The sequence below is a fragment of the Calliphora vicina genome, chromosome 5 (assembly GCF_958450345.1).
Source record: "Calliphora vicina chromosome 5, idCalVici1.1, whole genome shotgun sequence".
Lineage (NCBI taxonomy): Eukaryota > Metazoa > Arthropoda > Insecta > Diptera > Calliphoridae > Calliphora > Calliphora vicina.
The window spans coordinates 50,574,792-50,596,292 of NC_088784.1; positions in this window are offsets into that span (position 1 = coordinate 50,574,792).

A 21,501-nucleotide genomic window follows, 5' to 3' on the forward strand; every position below is an offset into this window, starting at 1 on the left:
CCTACGCTGTCAAAACGATTGAAAATTTGAGGATCATGCAGGAAAGAGCTCGGAAAGTTGAACGAATTACCGAATTTGAATAGTAATGAGCCTTGCGTTGAAGTTATTCCAGATGAAGACAAAAGTAATTCCGAGAATGAAGACAGAACTGTTGATGATGATGGTTATTCTAACTTTTCAAATTCAACGAATGAGTGTCGAAACCAATACCATAAGGATGCAGTAGAAGTTCTTGAACAAATAAAAGAGAAATACAAAACGTCACAGAGTGAAGCTGAAAGAATTCAACTTCTCACGCTTGCTCCAAGAACATGGAGGTCTGCAAAAACAATGACTGAGTTTGGAACGTCTCAATGAAAAGAAAGAATTGCTAAACAATTGGTTGCTGAGCATGGGATTCTCACACTCCCAAACAAAAAGAAGGGAAAAACTTTGGAGTGCGATACTAAATCTCTAATAACTCAGTTTTATCAGCGAGATGATATGAGTCGCCTGATGCCAGGGATGAAAGACTGGATGTCTGTACGAATCGATGGCAAGAAAGTTCAAATGCAGAAGAGAATGGTTCTCTGTAACCTGAATGAATTATTCGCAACATTTCAATCTGAATACGAGGATGTCAAAATTGGATTCACAAAATTTACACAACTGAGGCCAAAACATTGCGTTTTGGCAGGAAGCAGCGGAACTCACACAGTATGTGTTTGTATTTACCATGAAAATGTTAAATTGATGTTGAAGGAAATCAACTTAAATTACTTAAAAGATGATTCATCAGAAGATTTACACCATTACCGCGATTGCCTTAAATTGACTATGTGCCCTAATGCTACAACTTCTTGCCACTTAGGTGAATGTTCGAATTGCCCGGAAACCACATCCATCAAAGAAAATTTAATCAACTCTTTTGATCGAGAATGTATTGAGGAGTTAAAATTTGAATCTTGGCTTCAGACTGAAAGATGCACACTGAAAACCATAATTTTAAATGTTGATGATTTTGTGGAAGAACTATGTAGAGGATTGCTAAATTTGAGAACCCATGACTTTTTAGTCAAAGAGCAGTGGTCATTCTTCAAGGACTTTAAAACACATTTGAAGTCTGGTGAATTCATTATTTCATTTGATTTCGCAGAGAACTATAAATATGTTCTTCAGGATTCCATACAAGCATTCCACTTTAATAACGACCAATCAACTATATTCACAGTAGTTATTTACTACATGAAAGAAGAAAACCTGGAACACAAAAGTATGGCAATCATATCCGACGATTTAAAACATGACACCGTTGCAGTTTATGAGTACCAGAAGATAATACTAAATTATCTAAAATCAAAATTTACAGTAGAAAAGGTATACTACGTTTCGGACGGAGCTCGTCAACATTTTAAAAACAAAAGTAGCTTCGCAAATCTTACAGCTCATGAAAAAGATTTTGGAATGCCAGCTGAGTTGCATTTTCATCCTCCTGCTCATGGTAAAGGAGCATGTGATGGTATTGGAGCAAACCTCAAAAGAAATGCAGCGAAGTATAGCCTCCAGTGCTCTCATCAAGATCGCATCTTAGATGCGACTGCTTTATTCCATTGGGCAAAGAATTATTGTAAAGAAACTAAAATAGTTTTTAGTAGCAAAGAGGATCATGAGGAAACATTGAAAACACTAAAGAGCAGATTCGATGCTGCGGTAACAATCGATGGCACTGCTCAATACCATGCTTTCATACCGCTTGTCGATGGAATACTCAAATTAAAAAAGTTTTCTGCATCTACTCAATGCGATTTCTTTCCAAAGCCAAAAAAGAAGCCAGCAGCGAAATCAGTAGCTGAATCTAATAACGCCAAGAAAGGATTGACAAAAAAAAAGCAGCTAATAAAGGTGACAAATAAGGAGGATAAAAGTATGGATATTTGAAAATTTAAAAACTTCATAAATTAAGTGTAAAAATAGTTATTATATAAATTGATCTATTGTGATTAAGATTAAATTTTACTAAATTATTCATCTTTTTATTATTATTATTATTATATATTAAATTAATTATTATTACAAATAAATAACAAAATTAAATTATTCAACATTTCCATAGAAAAAAAGTGATTTTTATTCCTGAGGTTAACATATTATGGGTATTACAGTATCGAGGCTATGAAATTTTAGTTGGGTATGTTACATACCATCGGAAAGGTTAATGTGTCTAGTTTCTCTGCGTAAGTTTAATTTTTAAGGTTTACACACAAATATGAAAAAAATTAAAATAGTGCAAATTTAAAAACCTTTGTCTTGAGTTACAAAACATTTATTTTGATAGATATCCCACTCGCATCCCACTAAGCGACCATATAGGTCGCTTAGGAAAAGACCTAAGCTTTCTTAAAAAAAATAAAAAAAAAAAATAAAAAGGGCCCATTTTGAAAAAAAAAGTCAAAAATATTTTTGATTTAAAAAAAAATAATCAAAAATATTTTATTAAATTTTTTTAATTTTTTTTTCGAAAGATTGCATAAATAGCTATCTAAACTATTTGGGACACATTTTGCTAAGAACAATAGGTAATAAGTTATATGGATAAAAAAAACACCTGTTTGGCCAAAATGTCAAATTTTGACCTCCTATAACTCAGAGAGTTCTTGACCGATCTTGTTGAAAAATGGTGTCCGAATTACTATCCAATAGAACTAACATTGGTTGGTTCACTTGACGTGAAATGCCCCATGTATATAAGTGATGTTATTAACCGCGTACGTAAGTGTTGCAAAATATTTCATAAATCGAATGATAAAGACAAACATTGCAAACTAACGTTTTGTTTGCAAGTAAAGCATGGAGTTCGTCTTATACATGATTTTGACCATAGTTGAATATCTTTGTCTAACATGGTAATAAACTTGTTGCGTATTTGTAAATGCGTCAATCATGCACTGCCTGACTTCAAGTTAGCCACGTTCAATGACAATGACATGAAACTTTGGACAGATTCCCTTTATTGTGTAATTCCCCAAGACCACTTTATTAAACAAAGATTCGGCAAAGTTGATAGAGCTTGATGTATAATACAATTTGTTATAAATAATTTAGAAATAGTGAATAATTAATTTACTAAAGAATTAGTTACTCAATTTAAACCCCGAATTAATAAACGACATAAAAAAGTTCTTAATGCGTTTATATTGTATAAAGCATAGCTCCAAAACGGACACTAAAGGGTTTGCTAGTCAATTTTTTGTAGATTGTTCGGGAGTTAAGGTCCAACTATAATATGCATAAACTAGCTTAAGTCAGCTTAAGCAACTGTGCGAATACATATAAAATGTATGTGACAAACTATAATGTACTTAAGAGAGTTTCGTCAAATTTTATTTGCTTAAGCAAAGTGCGAAGCTGGTCGCACATTCCGTACGGAATCAGCTGTTTGTTTATTTTATACAAAGAAAATAGAGAAATAAATGAAAAGGATGAAGAAAATTAATTTATTTTGATAAAATAATAAGAAATACGTATTTTTTTAATTGCATGTTGCACATAAATGTGCAAATGGAGCTAAATTGCTTTGAATGCACGTAAGTACATTATGGTCATCTAAAAGTTTCTTCGGATTTCCTTAAGCATTTGACAGACTTTTCGTTCGGTTATGACATTACCTTAAGCTAGCTTATGCATATTATAGTTCGGCCTTTAATCTGATCAGAATATTTCTGTTAAAATTTAATGATGGACTTTGTGTTTTTTAACATTATCAATACTTGAATTCTTAACTTTAACGTTATTTTTTGTTTTTCTTTAACAATAAAATGTTAAACAAGTAAGAATGCTATATTCGGCTATGCCCTTCACTTCACCTTTGTTGTGGATGCATTATTATTTTTTATAATTAGTATATACGTATGTATGTACATTGCCCACTTTCAGCGTACAGCATCCTAAATTTATCAAGAACACAAAAAACAACAACGCCAAACGAAACAAAACACCAAAAAAAAAACAAGTAAGAGTGCTATATTCGGCTGTGCCGAAACTTATATACCCTTCACCAAATTATACTTCAAACTTTTAAATATTTTTAGGTAAACAAAATTTAATTGTTTTAAAGTTTTTTTTTCATTTTTTGAAAAAAAAAATTTTTCGATTGTTATTTTAATTTTTTTTTTGTAAATTTTAATTTTTTTTTAAATTTTAATTTTTTTTTTTTTAAATTTCAAATGTCTTTGAAATATCTATCATTAGATATCCATATTGTCTATATTAATGTCTTAGTAATCCAGATATAGGTAAAAAATATGTCAAAAATCGAGGTTGTCTCGGTTTTTTCCTCATATCTCAGCCATTTGTGGACCGATTTTGCTGATTTTAAATAGCAAAATTCTCGAAAGCATGTCTGACAGAATTATTGAAGATTTGGATCCCGAAGATATCTGGGGTCTTCAGAAAATTGATTTCAACAGACAGACGGACATGGCTTAATCGACTCCGCTATCTATAAGGATCCAGAATATATATACTTTATAGGGTTGGAAATGAAAAATGTAGAAATTACAAACGGAATGACAAACTTATATTTACCCTTCTCACGAAGGTGAAGGGTATAAAAACCGAAACCAAAACTTCATTCTTTACTTTTTAAAAAAAAATTAAATTATTCGAATAATTCGATTAATTTTAAACGTGTGATCGAATTATTCGAACAAGTTAAAATCTCTTATTCGAATTATTCTATTTATTCGAACAAGAGAAAAATCGAATAATTCGAATACCCTAGTAATTACTCAAAGCGTATACGTTATTTTGTTTAAGAAAATCATATACTTGATGATATTTTAGTTTAAATTTTGGTTATAACTTGGTTATTTTTGATAGTAAAATTTTGTACACATATGTAATATGATGTAGTGAATCGTAATCAATAATAAAATCAATTTCGAATTTTATGATGATACGTTGTTTTGCATTTTAGGTGACGATATATAGATTAAACGTTTATGAATACAGTTAAGTTATTATGAATTAGACCGTAAATAAATAAAAAGTTGTTACAATTTTAAACTACTAAACGGCTTTTAATTGCAATCAAAAGTATCCGGTTTATTAAAGGAAATAAACTACGCTTTCAAAAGGTAATAAATAACGTAACAATATTTACATTTTTTATTAAAATAGCGATAAGTTTCTCTATATTTTTTATGGCATTTTATTTATTTTACCTGTGCACTATTCCACAAAACACCTTTTCACTTTGCACTTTTTGGTCAATTTACAAAACTTTATGTTCCTCAAACTATAAAATTTGATAAGTAATAAGTTGAAATTGATAAGTGTAATTTGCAAAGTTTTTGCAATTTTTATATTCTCTTTGCAATTTCTGTTCCACGTACGTTCAAAGTGCAAAGTTAATATTAAAAGTGTAATTTGCAAAGATTTTGCAAATAATTATGCTGTTTCGTTCCACAAAAACTGTAAATTTTATTTTTGCAAAGCAAATTTTGATAAGTTTGTCAAAAATTAGCTATGTAAACGATCGCTTTACAAATTCATATTGTTATAAAGCTTTAAAAACGTTAACACGTGAATTTTTGTTCAACGATAGTGAAGACGCGGTTATAACAAGAAATTATAGAGACCGAATTAATTTTTCATGACTACAAAACTTTAATTTGAAAAAAAAAATAAAAATGAAAAAAAAAATTGGAAAAATATTAAAAAATTAATTTTGAAAAATTTTTGGAATAAAATATCACTAAAAATTTTTAGCATAAAATATTTGTCAGCAAAATAATTAAAAACATTATGAAATGAAAACTAAAAAAAAAAATTTGTTTACCTAAAAATATTTAAAATTTTTATTTCAAAGTATAATTTGGTGAAGGGTATATACAGGTATAGCAAAGCAGAGTGAAATGTATTAAGACAGAAATGCTTTGTAGAACACTTTGCACAGAGAGTGCAAAGACTTTACAAAGAGTGCAACGACTTTGCAAAAATTTATTGCAAAGTGAGATTTGCAAAAAATATTGTGGCACAGAAACACTTATCACTTTGCCAAAAAATTAAATTTGGTAAGTGCAAAGTAGTTTGTGGAATAGGGCCCTGCTTATATTTATGAGTCTAATATACGTATATTAGAAGTATAATATATTAGCCTATTTTGACATGTTTAAGAACTTTTTAATCGGTATAGCATAGTGTTTATGACCATTCAATAAGTTATTTTTGTCATAATATTCCTGCCAATTTTTTAAATTAATTTTACTAACTTTCAACAGCAAACATTTTAGATCAATAGATTAAATATATAAGTTAATTTTTGTCATAATATTCCTGCCAATTTTTTTTAACCAATCAATAGAGTAAATAGAGTAAATATTAGGGTATTCAATCGATTAACCGTTAATCGGTTAACCGATTAATTTTGGACGGTTAACTGTTCGAATAATTTAAAATTGCCGATTTTCAAATAACAAATAAACCGATTAATTTTTGTCGATTAACCGATTAACCGAAATTCCTTTTTTTTTGCATTTTAAAATTTTTTTTGTATTTATTTTTCCCTTTCAATTCAAATACAAATTTCAAATTAAAATTAGATATTTTTGAACATCTAATAAACATGATTAGTGAGTTTGTATAACAACTGACATATTTAATTTAAATGTCTTTGAAACTTTGTTTGTATTTACATGTATAGACAATTTTTTTTTGAAATTAGTCTTTTATCATAACTAAACGAAACTATTAAATTAATCAAAATCTAAAACAATCCAAAAAGGAATATTTTTAATCATGCTTTTGATTTCTGAAACATATAAAATCAGCGAGAGAGTTTATTTCCAAGAAAAGTTTTATTAAATCTAAAGAAAAAAAATCGTTTAAATTATATTATTTTTATAAAATATTATTTCAGAAGATCTCACTAAAACCCTAAAAACTCACACATCGCTCATTTGCTGCAACAACGTCATAATTAAAAAAAAGTCGTTTCGAGAAAAACGTCTTTGAATGTTTTATGATATTTTATTTCTTAAATAAATTTTCAACAAATCATGCGATTTCAAAAATATAAATAGTAGATGTTAATATCTTTCTACTCTTTATTTAACCCAAATTTTTACTTATCAATTATACGAGAAAACATTAATTTTAATTTTGAAAACTGATAAAAATATATGAAAGATTATATTTTGTATTACTCAGTTCAAAAAACACGGATTTTGAGTTATGGCGTTGTTGCAAATAGGCGATATGTTTACAAAAATGATCTCAAATGCCATATTTGGTGTTTTTTATGTTTTTGTACACAAAATTCGTTGTTGTATTTTCAATTTAAAATTAAAATAGAAATTATTCGGTTAATCGAATAATTTTAAATTAACCGATTATTAACCGAATAAATCTAAACCTCGATTAATTATTTGCTCGATTAACTGATTAAACCAGAAACCCGATTAATTGAATACCCTAGTAAATATATAAATTTTGATTTAGCCATAAAAACGGCTAAAAAAAGCTAATGGCAAAATTATTTTTTACTGGCTAAATTGGCAACACTGCTTGTGGTGAATACGAAAAATGTTGAGCCAATTGGTTAATGTTAACCAATTATAAAGGGCGTGTGTGAAATGATAGTAAAGTACTGCTCTAAAAAATATATCCCTATGGGGAACAATTTTCATATTTCTGCTTTGTGAAGATAACTTTTTTGCTCCCTACTAAAATGCTAAAACATTTTTTTTGTCAAAATATAATTGAATATAATACATACATGTATCTTAATTTTTTTACTTTTCTATTTATGACCAATGATGTTGACAAATTTATAAAAACGTTGGGTAAAGAATAAAAATTAAATAAATCATGAATGGAGACAACAAAATAACAAAAATGCATTTGAGGTTGTCAGCAATGTCATTTAAAAAAATTGTTAACTACATTCCAAAAAAACATCACGGTTGGTCTGTGGAGTATGAAGTGACGTGTTTTCTTTACTGGATGGCATGCGGATGTAGTTATCGAGTGGTTGCAAGTTTTTTGGGTTTGAGCCGATATACTGCCCGAAGCATTGTACAAAAAATGCTGAACGAGGTGCTTGCCATGCGTATGCTCATAAATCATGGAAATGCGGAGGACTATGAAAGACACGGTATCAAATTCTGCGGAAAGACGAGATCGAATGCTTTTAGACATTTTGTTGGTGCCATAGACGGTACACACATTCGAATAAAATGTCCTGTAAAAAAGCATGATGAATACATCAACCATAAAAAGTTTTATTCTATTCAAGCACAAGCAGTTGTTGATAGTGAATATAAATTTACGGATGTTTTTGTTGGATATCCTGGATCGGTACATGACACAAGGGTATTCGTCAATAGCCCACTATATGCAAAGGGAGATTATCCACCACAAGGTTGGCTTTTGTTCGGTGATAAGGGTTATCCATGCCAAACATCTCCAGTGGCTGTTATCACCCCATTTAAGGATCCTTTGACAGAAAACCAGGCAAAATAATTGTAGAATCTACATTTGGCATCTTAAAAAATCGATGGAGAAATATTTTTAATAGATATCTTGAATTAAAACTTGAAAATTGCATAAAAACCGTATTCGCAGCCTTATACTCCATAACATTTGTATGCTTCAAAATGATTTTGACCCGTCCACCTTAATAAATGAAGAAACGCCTTTACAAGTTGACCTTTCCGAAATTCATAGGGAAATAAATGACTCCGAGAGTGGCATAAGGAAAAGGAATGAAATTTTTAATGAGTTCCTTCAAAACCTATAAATTTGTAAAAATATATAAGTACGTATGTATGTATTTCGTTAAATAAATTATTGTCATATCATTTATTTGATTGCATTTTTAATTAACATTTTTAAATAATAAAAAAACAACAGTACATGAGATTAAGTTATTAAATAATATTCAATAAATGTAATTCACTAAGGGCCATTATTAAAACTTGCCGTTATAGTTAAAGGTAACTTTAAGCAATAGAAAAAGGTACCCTTAAATGTAACTTTAACTATAACGGTAAGTTGTAATAATGGCCCTAAGAGAAATAATAATAAAATAAAAGGCATTGCAGGTTAGAACACAAAATATACATTTTTTGTTAGTTCGAGTCCGAGTCCGATATGTGGGTAATCGGTTTGTACCATTTGACCAAATACAGCTAAAAGCGACGATATCTTTTTTTAAGCGTAAAAACTCATTCCGTACTTTCAACGTACCTGATGATGTCGAAGTTGACGGTGATGAGCTTTCAAGTATAGTGAAAGCAGATGACGAACTCTCAGCTTCAGTACAAGATCGGGAAACATTGCTGTTACACTGCATCGACAAAACCCCATCGCAACTATCAATTAAAAACGGCGGGTGATAATTATCCTTTTTAGCCGCATATGCATGGATTTTATCAAAGAAGTCCCGCTCCTTAGCTTCTTCAGTCATTGCCTCTTCTCCAATTCCTTCACCGGAAAGCCGATGACGAACTCTCATCTTCAGTACAAGATCGGGAAACATTGCTGTTACACTGCATCGACAAAACCCCATCGCAACTATCAATTAAAAACGGCGGGTGATAATTATCCTTTTTAGCCGCATATGCATGGATTTTATCAAAGAAGTCCCACTCCTTAGCTTCTTCAGCCATTGCCTCTTCTCCAGTTCCTTCACCGGACCGATATTTAAAAAAAAACTTTTGTATTTTTTTATTAACGCTTTCCATTGGGTCTTACATGACGTTGCATCTTTTTCCTGCGTAAGATTACCTTGAAGTTCTGCTGCGATTTTTCTGAAAGTAGTGAATTTAACATTAAATGCAATATTATTTTTTAATGCACCTACTTCCAGCCTTCATTGCTGTTTGCGTTCTTCCCAGTGAACCAAATATCTCTTTCAATGCGTTTATCCACCAATTTATGACGCTCTGAATTGCTCCCTAAAAAATGCTAAAAACTTGTTTTTCTCCAAATATAATTAAACATAATACTTACATGTAACATAATTTTTTTTTAATTTTTTTGCAGGTGGATCGCTTTCCATTTTTTTAATTAAAAGTTATTTCAATTGATTATAATTTTTCAATTTAAACTTTGAATTTGCTGCTTGCCAGAAATGTTAAATCAAATGTCAAAGATTCTACTAGCCCCTAGGGCTAGTGAAATTTTATTCACCTCAGAACTGTCAAAATTTTACTTACTACAGTACTTTGCTACCGTTTCACACACGCCCAAATGTTGAAATAGCCCGTAAGATTGGAATTATAACATTTGTTTGCAGGTGTCTTGCTTTCCATTTTTTTGTTTACAAATTATTTTAATTTTTCAATTTAAACTTATAATTTGCTGCTTATCAGAAATGTTAAATCAAATGTGAAAAATTCTACTAGACCAGTAGAAAATTTTAGGAAAATTTTATTCACCTCAAATTTTATTCACCAAATTTTTCTTACTACAATACTTTGCTATAGTACTTTGCTACCGTTTCACCCTAAGTATGTATATAAATTGTTAAATGTCATGCGTTATAATATTAATAGAGGAAAAACTCTGTTGAAATCATATCTAATTCTCATTATATATAAGATTCGGCTTCTTATCGATCTATTTTTTTGTTTTTAGATATGGCGAGCGTACGTAGGGACGACATTTTTGTAAAGTAAAATTTGGCTTACTTAAACGGACATAGTCCCCGCCACACCTATCACCTTGATCCAAGGATCCCGTGAAATCCTCATTGTAACTAGCATATCCCCCTATTTGCTTTTCGTATTTTAATGTTTGAAACAATTTATGTCACATTCTATTCTATTCTACTTTTCCATCAACCCAATCATGAATAAAAAATACTTTGGAGTTTTTTCCTTTTCCCATTTTTAACACTGAATTCATGATTGGGCTGTATATATTTTTTATACTTCATCAAAATTTTTGAGTTTTTAGATAGAAATCCCTATTATTAAATATCTTAAGCAACTTCTTGTTACAAATTTGCACATTACACAAAACTTAAGCTATTTTCTTAGAAAGTATGTACATATTTTAATTTTCAAAAATTTAATTTATCATACTATGTACAAATATACTTTTGACTTTATTTGTTTTTCGTTCTCCAATGCTCAAAACATGTAAATTCTATTAAAATTAAAGAATTTTAGTCTACGCGAAAATTTCACAATTCTCCAATATCAGGAAAAAGCAATAATGAAAAATAAAGTGTTTATATATATTTTTTAAACTTTATCGAAATTTGGAAATTTTTCAGTTTTCAGAAGGAAAAAACTTGTTATTAAATACCTGAAATATATTAAATTTATGGCCAGTTTTTGACTTCGTATTTAAATACTTATTTAGTTAATTTTTACTTAAAATTAATTGGTATTTAAATACAGTTTGAGTTTTTCAGTGTTATATAATTTTTCTTATTTAAATAAGATAAAAGTATGGTAGCATTACTAAATATCAAAAATTTATCGATAGTTTTGCATAAAACCAGCTGTGCAACCAAAACAAAAATTGACACATTTTGCCCAATAAGAAGAAAAAGGTTATTAAACAACCTAGATGCTGTAAAAAAATACAGCACTACAATAGAGTGAAAAAAACTGACAACAAAAGTCAGTTGTAAAAAACATATGGTAGTTTATGAAACTAAAATAGAATTTATATGGCCAACGTTGGCCATTTAAGTATCATTTAAAAAAGCACTGAAAAACTCATTTTCGTATTTAAATAGAAGTTAAATATATTTCATATTTAAATACGAAGTCAAAAATTGGCCCTTCTTAGTGAATTAAACGACATACTATCATACACTACACAAAATTTAAGCTATTTTTCAAGAAAGCTATGTGTTTTGATTTTCAAAACTATTATTGGTCTTACTACACATTACTTTAGCTGCGTTCGAACAAATTATTTTTAAAATTATTATTATTTCTTAAATGAATTTTTATAGTCTTTACTATAATAAAAACAAAGATTCTTTCAATTCCAATAAAGTTCTTTTATTTTAGCTTGTTTACTGTGCAAGAATGAACAAGAATGTATCAAGCGTTAATTTTAAACAAGTGTCAAATCAATTGTAATCAGCATTGTTTTTTCACGTATTAAGCTGTCACAATGTAAAAGTGTCGTATTTTATCGTACTAATAGGGTAAAGTTGCTACAGCTACTCTCCCCCCAAATTTGTGGTAGGAGTACTAGGTGTATTCTGAGCGAAAGTAACGGTCTTCTTTCGGCTATATGTTCTTAATGGTATTGTGCTGGTGACATGGATTCTGGATGTAAAGGTAGTTTGTTCAACCAACTCAGGACTGTCCAATTAGGTTTGCTGTTCAACTGGCTTCGGTAGTTCAGTTTTGTTTGGTTGTTCTACTGGTATCGTTTGTTCAGTTGGTTTCCTTCTGTTATATGTCCTTAAAGGTGCTGGCGTCGTATTAGGATATTTTGTGATGAAAGCAGGCTTTAGTCGTTCAATGGATATGTTGTGTGGTTTATTATTAATTTTAATCGAAAACAGTCTATCGGAAACTCTTTCCAAAACTTCAAAAGGTCCTGTGTAAGGGGCTTCCAATGGTTTTTAACGTGATCAGATCTTATAAATACATGAGAACAAGTCATTAAGTCTTTATGAACAAAAACTTTTGTGTTGCCTGAATGATGATTAACTGGTGTGGGACGAACTTGTCGCATATACTCTCGGTATTTATCCAAAATTTGATGAATCATCATTATCCGAAAAATATTCTCCTGGAATACGAATTGTAGTACCATACAACATTTCTGCTGAAGCGGCTCCTAAATCCTCTTTGTAACAGGTTCTCAAACCAAGTAATACAGTGGGTAAAACTTCCAACCATGGAGTTGTGTTGTTATACATCAAGGCAGCTTTTCTAGAAATCCATGTTTCAATGTTGCCTTTTTCCCAGGATGTGACATTGAGTAGATCAAAAGAAAAATGTTCCGCCTTAGGGGAAGTGGAATGTACGGACAAACTGTTGAATTTGATATCTCGCATTACAGTTCAATATCATTTATTTCCAAAATTTGTTTCATTTGTGTGTCAGATTCCTGATGTTGGAGTATTTCCTGAAAACTTACAGCTTCAGGCATGCTTATCTCATTAACTCGTGATAGAGCATCAGCGACTGTGTTTTGTGAACCAGAAACGTGCTGGATATCGGTCGTAAACTTCAAATGACGTACTTGACGAGGTGATGCTTTATCCAATTTCTGCTGCAAAGCATAAGTTAATGGCTTGAAGTTCTATAATTTTTCAGTGACGTTTTTAGTTTTGCTGAAAAGAAGGCAATGGGTTGCCAATGATCTTTAACGTACTGTTCCAAATGGGCCCCCACTGCTGAATCCGATGGGTCTGTTATCAAGGACAGTGGTGCTTCCGGATCCAAAAAGTTTAACATGGTCTGTTTGGTCAAACTTGTCTTACATGCCTCAAAAGAGCGTTCTAAATTATCATTCCATTCAATTTTTCTTTTGTCGTTTTTCTTTGATTCTTTGAATAACCCATTAAGGGGAGCTTGAATGGTGGCCGCATTAGGAATAAATTTTCTGTAGAAATTCAAAATTCCTAAAAATCGGCGTAACTCTACAATATTTTCCGGCTTTGGGTAATTTCCTATCGCGTTAACCCTATTCTTATGTGGTAAGAATTTCGTCCAAGTAACAGTACACATAGTCCAAATTTCGGAAAATCGAATCCAAGTATCTTTGGAATGTTTGGGTAGCATTTCTTAGCCCGAAAGGCATTAATATAAATTCAAACAATCCAACTGGTGTGTTAACAGCAGTCTTTGGAATATCATCTGGATGGATAGGTATATTGTAGTAAGCTTTATTAATGTCAATCTTAGAAAATATTGTTTTCCGACATAATCTTTCCAATAAATCGTCCACTCGTTGAATTGGATATCGATCTGGCTGTGTATTCACGTTGATCTTTCCGTAATCGCCGCAGGCTCTCCATCCACCTCTTTTCTTCCATACAAGATGGATGGGGCTAGACCATTTACTACTTGACGGACGAACTATTCCAAGTTGCAATAAATAGTTAAACTCTTCTTTCAATTCAATTTCTTTTCAGAGTAGCGCCTTTGTGGTTCTGCTATTGGCTGACAACTTGTTATGATTCGGTGCTGTATATTTGATGTCGTTGGTAGGCGATAAGAATTTGGGTTTGTAATTTCCACATATTCTACTACAAGGTCGTATAGATTGGATGACGAATTAATTGTCGATACACTTGGTGGGTCCGAATATTTCGCATGACAAACAGATGTGAGTGATGTAAGAGAATCAATCAATTGCTGTCGTCTTAAGTCCACAACTAAACCATAGTGAGATAAAAAATAGGCACCGATTATAGGTGATTTAACATCCGTTATTATAAATGTCCAACCAAAAGATCGTCGTAGGCCTACATTTATTTAACGATATTTTATACCGTAAGTAGGGATTGGTGTATTGTTCAAACCAAATCTCTTCCGATTTTGATTTAGAATTGGTTAAAAAACTTTTTGGTATTTCTGACACAACCGTTTTTCGTCAAAAAAGTGTAATCGTTTTTCATAAGTGCGACTTATATTATCGCTGCTGTCATGCGTCGCACTTACCGAGGACAGCTGACCTAGTTTTCCTGTGGTGTACCAGAATTGAATTCACATGGTTGCTTACATTTTTTCGAGCTAGCACCAAATTGAATGTGATAATAGCAAACTTTCGGTTGACGACGGTTTTGAGATCTGCCTCTACCATGGTCACTCTCTCTGCTGCTACTACGACGTTGTGAATATGTATTGTTTGTTGCAAAATCTGTTGAAAGTTGGCTGACTTTCTGAATTAATTGGTTTAAAGATGTTTCAATAGCCAACACACGAGATTCCAATGCCGAAGTTTTTGAATGTGACGTGATTGCATCAGAGTGGGATACAGTGTCCCTTGGTTGTAGTGTCCCTTGTTGTAGCCATGACAAAGAGTGGCTGCTGAGAATTATCAAAAATACGATCAGCAATTTCAGACAAATTCTCAATATCCTCATTACTTGGCATGTGTTGCATCCAAAAGTTCCAAAGGAAAGCCAAAGCTTCCGAGGAAATGCTGTTACCGGCCAACTCATTCATTTCTCTTAGTAAATGGCTAGGTTGTTTATTTCCAAGGTCCAATCCAGTCAGAAATTTTAGTAGTTGTTTTTCCTTAGAAGTACCAAAACGAGTAATAAGTTCTTTTTTAATTTATCATACTTGCCTGTAGCTGGAGGATTTTTGGCGACATCAGCTATTTGCATTAATGTATCCGCATCTAAGGCAGTAATGACGGTGTAATATTTGGATAAGTTTGCTATAATTCTGTTCACATGTAGCAATCCATCTACTTGTGTGAACCACAATAGAGGATCAGACGTCAACAAATTATGCAAATGATGCATAGCAACAGACCCTACATAAATATTTTCATCAAGTTCCAAGAGTTTTCTGCATCCACCTGTGTCCGTGTCCTCCACAGTTTAAAATGTGCCTTGTGGTGGGGATCTCTCAACACTCATGTTGATTTGCCGACTTCATATAATTTAAAATTCAATTTCACAGGTCACCAATTATGTGTAGCTGATTATCGTTAGTTTTACTGATAAAGCCACCAATTGTAGGTAACTATTACTTTAATTATCGGGGTCACCAATTATAGTCTTTACTATAATAAAAACAAAGATTCTTTCAATTCCAATAAAGTTCTTTTATTTTAGCTAGTTTGCTGTGCAAGAATGTATCAAGCGTTAATTTTAAACAAGTGTCAAATCAATTGTAATCAGCATTGTATTTTCACGTATTAAGCTGTCACAATGTAAAAGTGTCGTATTTTATCGTACTAATAGGGTAAAGTTGCTACATTTTACTAAAATTTGCGCCATCTGTTGTCAACAAAAAAAGGAAATCTTAAAGTTGATCTTTTAGTAAGGTTCCAAAAATAACATTCATAATAATAATAATATCCATAACACTAATTTATTTTTGCCCATGGGACAAAAAAATCAAAAAAATCAGGTCTTACCCGAAAAATTTTCTACGAAAAAATAGACACATTATAGATTTTTTTTAAAGAGAAATAGTACTCAAGCAATAATGCCTATATCGCACTTGATCAACAAGTGGGTATTAACTCAAAATTTTAAAATTTTCAGTAGGGGTTAAAAACTGTTTGTGGTTACATTTTAGGAGAATTTGAAAATCTGAATACATCATAGTAAGTAAATTCTTAAATAATTTTCTTAACTTGTTCCAATTATTGCAAAAAATCTATTTTTTGAGTTAATACCATTTTTCTGAACAAATTTAAAAAAAAAATGTTCTAAAAAGAGTCATATTACGAATTAAAATCATAAAGTAAAATAAATATTATCAACAAAACAGTATCAACTCAAAATACAACCAAATTTAAATAAAACAATTTGATTACACAGAAAAAAGAAATTCATAATTGGAATGAATTTTGTAATAAATATTATTAATCGAACTTGACTTTTTTTTCCCAAACTTTTTTCATTCAGAATAAGAACATGTTCATAAATATTATAAAATTGTTCATGACGGATATTTTTGCTTTTTTTTGCATAAATTTAATAATATTTTATAATAAATTGCATTATCTAATGAATTAATTCAAAACTATTTGCATAATAGCCATATATTTCCTAATATTTTAAGATGAATCAACAATATCTGAAAATTAAAAACAACATAATAAAATATAAATAAACATTAAGCATATCATCCCCTTAAAAAAATTTAATCATTTTCGCGCATATTGGCTCATTTTATAGCTAAAATCATAAAAATAAATAAAAAAAATTTCAAGGAAAATTTCAAACATTTTTCAACAACATACAAATATAAATGAAATTGAAATTATATTTTTCAAGCCTTCTAGATTTAATTTGAAAACACAAAATATGAACAAAATCTTAATATTTAAGAAATTATTTATAAATGTTATGAATTGAAATCAAATCATAATATTTATGTTGAAACTTTTTTCTGTGTATTATTAACTTGAATAAAGGCTCAAATCAAAATAATACCTTTTTATGAAAATATACGATGCATTTATATTTCATACTTTTGTATTAACTCAAAATAATACCTTTTTGTTGATTCATTAGCATGAAAATGGTCTCAACTGTGGTTTTCGAGATGAAAGATAATCGGAATACGTCGAAACTTTTACAGTAGGTAGATATTGATGTTGTTAGTTGAGTTCATGCAAAAAGTGAAATTTTCAAAATTTTGAGTTAATACCCTCTTGTTGATCAAGTGCGATATATTTATTGTGTTACTTTCTTTGGAAAGGGGTTAATGTAGAAGGAAAGGTAGTGAAAGGAGGCGAAAAGCTTTTTATTTGACAACTCTGAAATTGAGAACAAACATTACTGTTCTTAGTGCAGGTTGCAGCGCCTCTGGTGGTGAGATGGCGCATTATTCAAGCCGTTTTAATGGTGTACCACCAATAGAGGGCGCTGCACTATAGGTTAAATGACTAGTTTTTCTGTGCTAAATTAATAACGACTTTGGTATTCAAACCAAAACCTTAAAGATTTTCGAAAGTAAGAATAATTCTATTAAAAAAAAAGAATTTAACCCACTAACGGCCAAAAATTAACCCATTTACAATCATTAATGCAAACTTAATACATTAATTTATTTTAATTATACTAAAACTTTTAAATCTAATTCATTTTGTAAATTTAAATCAAAAAGGTCCTCTTCGCTTTCATTAATTTCATTGTCTTGGAGGCTAAAGTGAAATTCTTCCATGGGTTCACTGCAACATAACAGTTGAATTACTTCTGGTAGAAGTGTGGAACGTTTCCGGTTTTGTAAGCGCCTATCTAAAAATGATGTGGAAATTAATGGATCTAAGGTACAGCTTAATATTAATATTAATTCAGAGCTTAAAAAATCTTCTCCGCTTCCATTACAGCGTCTTTTTGCATCTCAAAAATTTTTCAGCTATATGAAGTAAAATAGATTGCAAAGAAACTTTGGCTAGAGTCTCATTTGCTTTTAAAATTTCAATAATTTATATGGGAGCTATGACCAATTATGGATCGATCGTCATGAAATTAGGTCGTGTGATTATTTTTATTATGAGAGTTGAATTTTATGTATACCAACATTTTTAAGAGATTTATGCACGTTAAAGTTATTTTCGGAAGCGGGTATTATGTGAGAGCTATGACTAATTAAGGACCGATCATCATAAAATTAACTGACATGAATTCCGTATATATAAAATTTATTTGGAGCAAATTTTATTTGGAGATACTAGGACAGGGGTGCCCACAAGTTCCTTATGGAAGAGTAATCACTAGGGGGCGGATTTTCATGCATTTATTATTGGAAAATATGCGCCTAAAATATGCTTAAAAAAAAATCAAAATATGACCTAAAAATTTAAAAAATATGCACTTATATTTTTGTGCAGAAACATAAAATAATTAAGTATGGAATTCGAAATGTCCAAAAAAATACACAACACTGTTGCCAGCAGTTAGAACTCTTTAAATTATACCAGGAATTAAACAATTAAAGTTCTAAAACTATTTTTAAAATAATTTTTCTTCTGAAAAAACGATGGACGATATATTAATTGTAATATCTTGGTATGAATACTTGTTTAAAGCCATAATCTTTAGAGCTTCTTCAGTGCTGTAAAGTAGCATCCAACCTTAATTTTTATCTCGTAATAACCAAGCAATTAAGCAATTAGTAAATGTATCCCTTATAGAGGGAAATAATATCTGATCACTTGGCTGACTCCAATTTATATATTTTGGGTCATTTGACGTGCTATTTGTAATGCAGAGAGAAGTCAATTGGTTACTTTATACATCCCATGGAATCTAGCATAAAGACAATTATCACTTAAGTGTCTCTATGTAATCTATAGTGTCTCTAAGTTATCCAAAATCTCTAGTTTACGACAGTCTTTCGATAACGAAATCTCTTATAAATCGAATTTGCAATTAAAACAAATATGAATGTTTTTCGATACATTTAATGAATTTTTAATACTTAAAAAAAGTAAACTTTTTTGAAGAAAAATGTTTTGAAATGATAATTTTCAATTACTGTTAAAGAAATGAAGAACTTAATGCCAGTTTCTCGATGTCGAAAGAAGTTAGTTAGTAAATGTTATCTACTGCTATTTCTATAATAAATTCGAAAAAAAAAACTGTTGTCGAAACAATGTATTGCCCATTAATGACAAAAAATTATATTTTTATTAAAAATTGGCATAATATGCATATAAATATGCATTTTGAAGTAAAATATAACAAAATATGCATTATCAATAAAATATGCAAAAATATGCACTAGCAAATCGATGCCATTTTGCAGCAAAATGTGCGATTCGGATAGATAATTGGTCTACAATGTATTTGGACGTTCGAGAAAAAACATGCATTTGCATATAAATCCGCCCCCTAGTAATCACCAATACATTTAAAGAAAAGCTACTTTTTATTCAATATTTGTTGTTGCTAAAACCAATTCATACAAAGAAAAAAGAAAAAAAAACTCACTTTCAACACACACATTTTTAAAATATCATACGATAAACAAAATCTACATGGATGATCGCAGTCGTCAATGTTTACCAGCAAAGCATACGAAAGTGTTGTTGCTTTCAACATGCGTGTATTCAGTGAAGAACGACAAAAAAATAATAAGACAAAGTTGTGTGTGTATTTTGTATTGCTAGTGCTCTAGTGAGTATACAAAACACACCGCCTATAGCTAAGAGCAATTACAAAAACAAAAGAATACCAAGAGTATAGGGTATTCGAATTATTCGATTTTTCTCTTGTTCGAATAATTCGAATAAGAAATTTTAATTTGTTCGAATAATTCGATCACACGTTTAAAATTAATCGAATTATTCGAATAATTTTAATTTTTTTAAAAAAGTAAAGAATGAAGTTTTGATTTCGGTTTTTTAATATTTTATTGTTAAAGAAAAACAAATAATAACGTGAAGTTAACAATTCAACTATTGATAATGGTAAAAAACATTCGAAAACAAAGTCCATTATTAAATTTTCAACAAAAATATTCTGATCAGATTAACTCCCGAACAATCTACAAAACAATTGACTAGCAAACCCTTTAGTTTCCGTTTGGAGCTATGCTTTACAAAATTTGAGCTAGCATGATCCTGAATTCCAATACAATATAAACGTATTAAGAACTTGGTTATTTTGAAGTCATGATTGACGCATTTACAAATACGCAAAACGTTTATTACCATGTTAGACAAAGATCATTTCAAAATCATATTCTCCATCACATTCAACTCCACTTTAATCTAAGTTAATATTTTGATTATTAATTGCGATTCTTCTAATATTTCGCCAGCTAAATAACAAATATTTTATTCCGTACCTTTTATTTTCATTGGTTCAAATCCTAAGTTAAACATTTTGAAAGATTTGTTTTTAGAATTGTAACTTCTTGCAGTAATATTTATAGAAGGAACTATCGGAACACTCATATACAGTGATCGAAAGCCCCTTTGTCTTTAGTTATTTGTCGAATTTTGTCGAGGTAGTCCAAATCGTTGCATTTCATTATTTAATTTATTTATTTTAATTTTGTGTCCAATAATAATTTTTTTTAGTTTAACAAAATTTTTCTTGTTTTTAGTTTGATGTTTCCTATTCATGTGTTGATTGTTTGTTTATGTAGAACTGTCAAACGAAAGGTGGAATGTATCTTTGTACAGGGTTGTTTTTAATTTTTAGTGATGCCCATAGATTGGAGTTAACCAACTTATTTTGATGAAGGAAGAGAATTTTCGACAAGTTAGGTTTGAAAATTTCTTTTTTGAAACCTACAAAATTAAGATGTAAATTTTCTTCAAGGTTAAGGCTTAGAGTACACCGAATTGTGTTCTTTTGTATATGTTACATTTTTTTTTGGTAGTATTTGTTAGTGTAATTTTCTGTTATTTGTTTTGTAAACTGTAGAGAACTTGTGTAGCTAGTCTAAACTAATAAAATTAAATTACTAATCAGTAAGAAAGCAGAAAGCGAAGGTCCAAGAACGAGACATGCAATAAATTAAAGTTGAAATTAAATATTTGTGTCCTAAGAAATTTTTTTTTGATAATATAAAAATTTGTGACCAAAATAAAATCGTCTAGAAAATAAAATTGCTTAATTGAAGAAAGTGAAGATCACTATGAACAGAAACTGAAATGGAATAAATTATTTTTTTTATAGATTTGAGGCTAAAATAACGATTTTTTTATGAAGAGATAAAGCAGAAAAGATTGATCACATAAGAAAAACCAAGGCAGTGTAGCCGAAATATTTCTTGGTCACAATTAATTTAAACTAAATTGGAGAAAAATAACTGAAGTTAATCCCTCTTATTATAAATTTACAAGTGGTAGCACCGAATAATCAAGGCGAAAAGTGCATCCAACCAC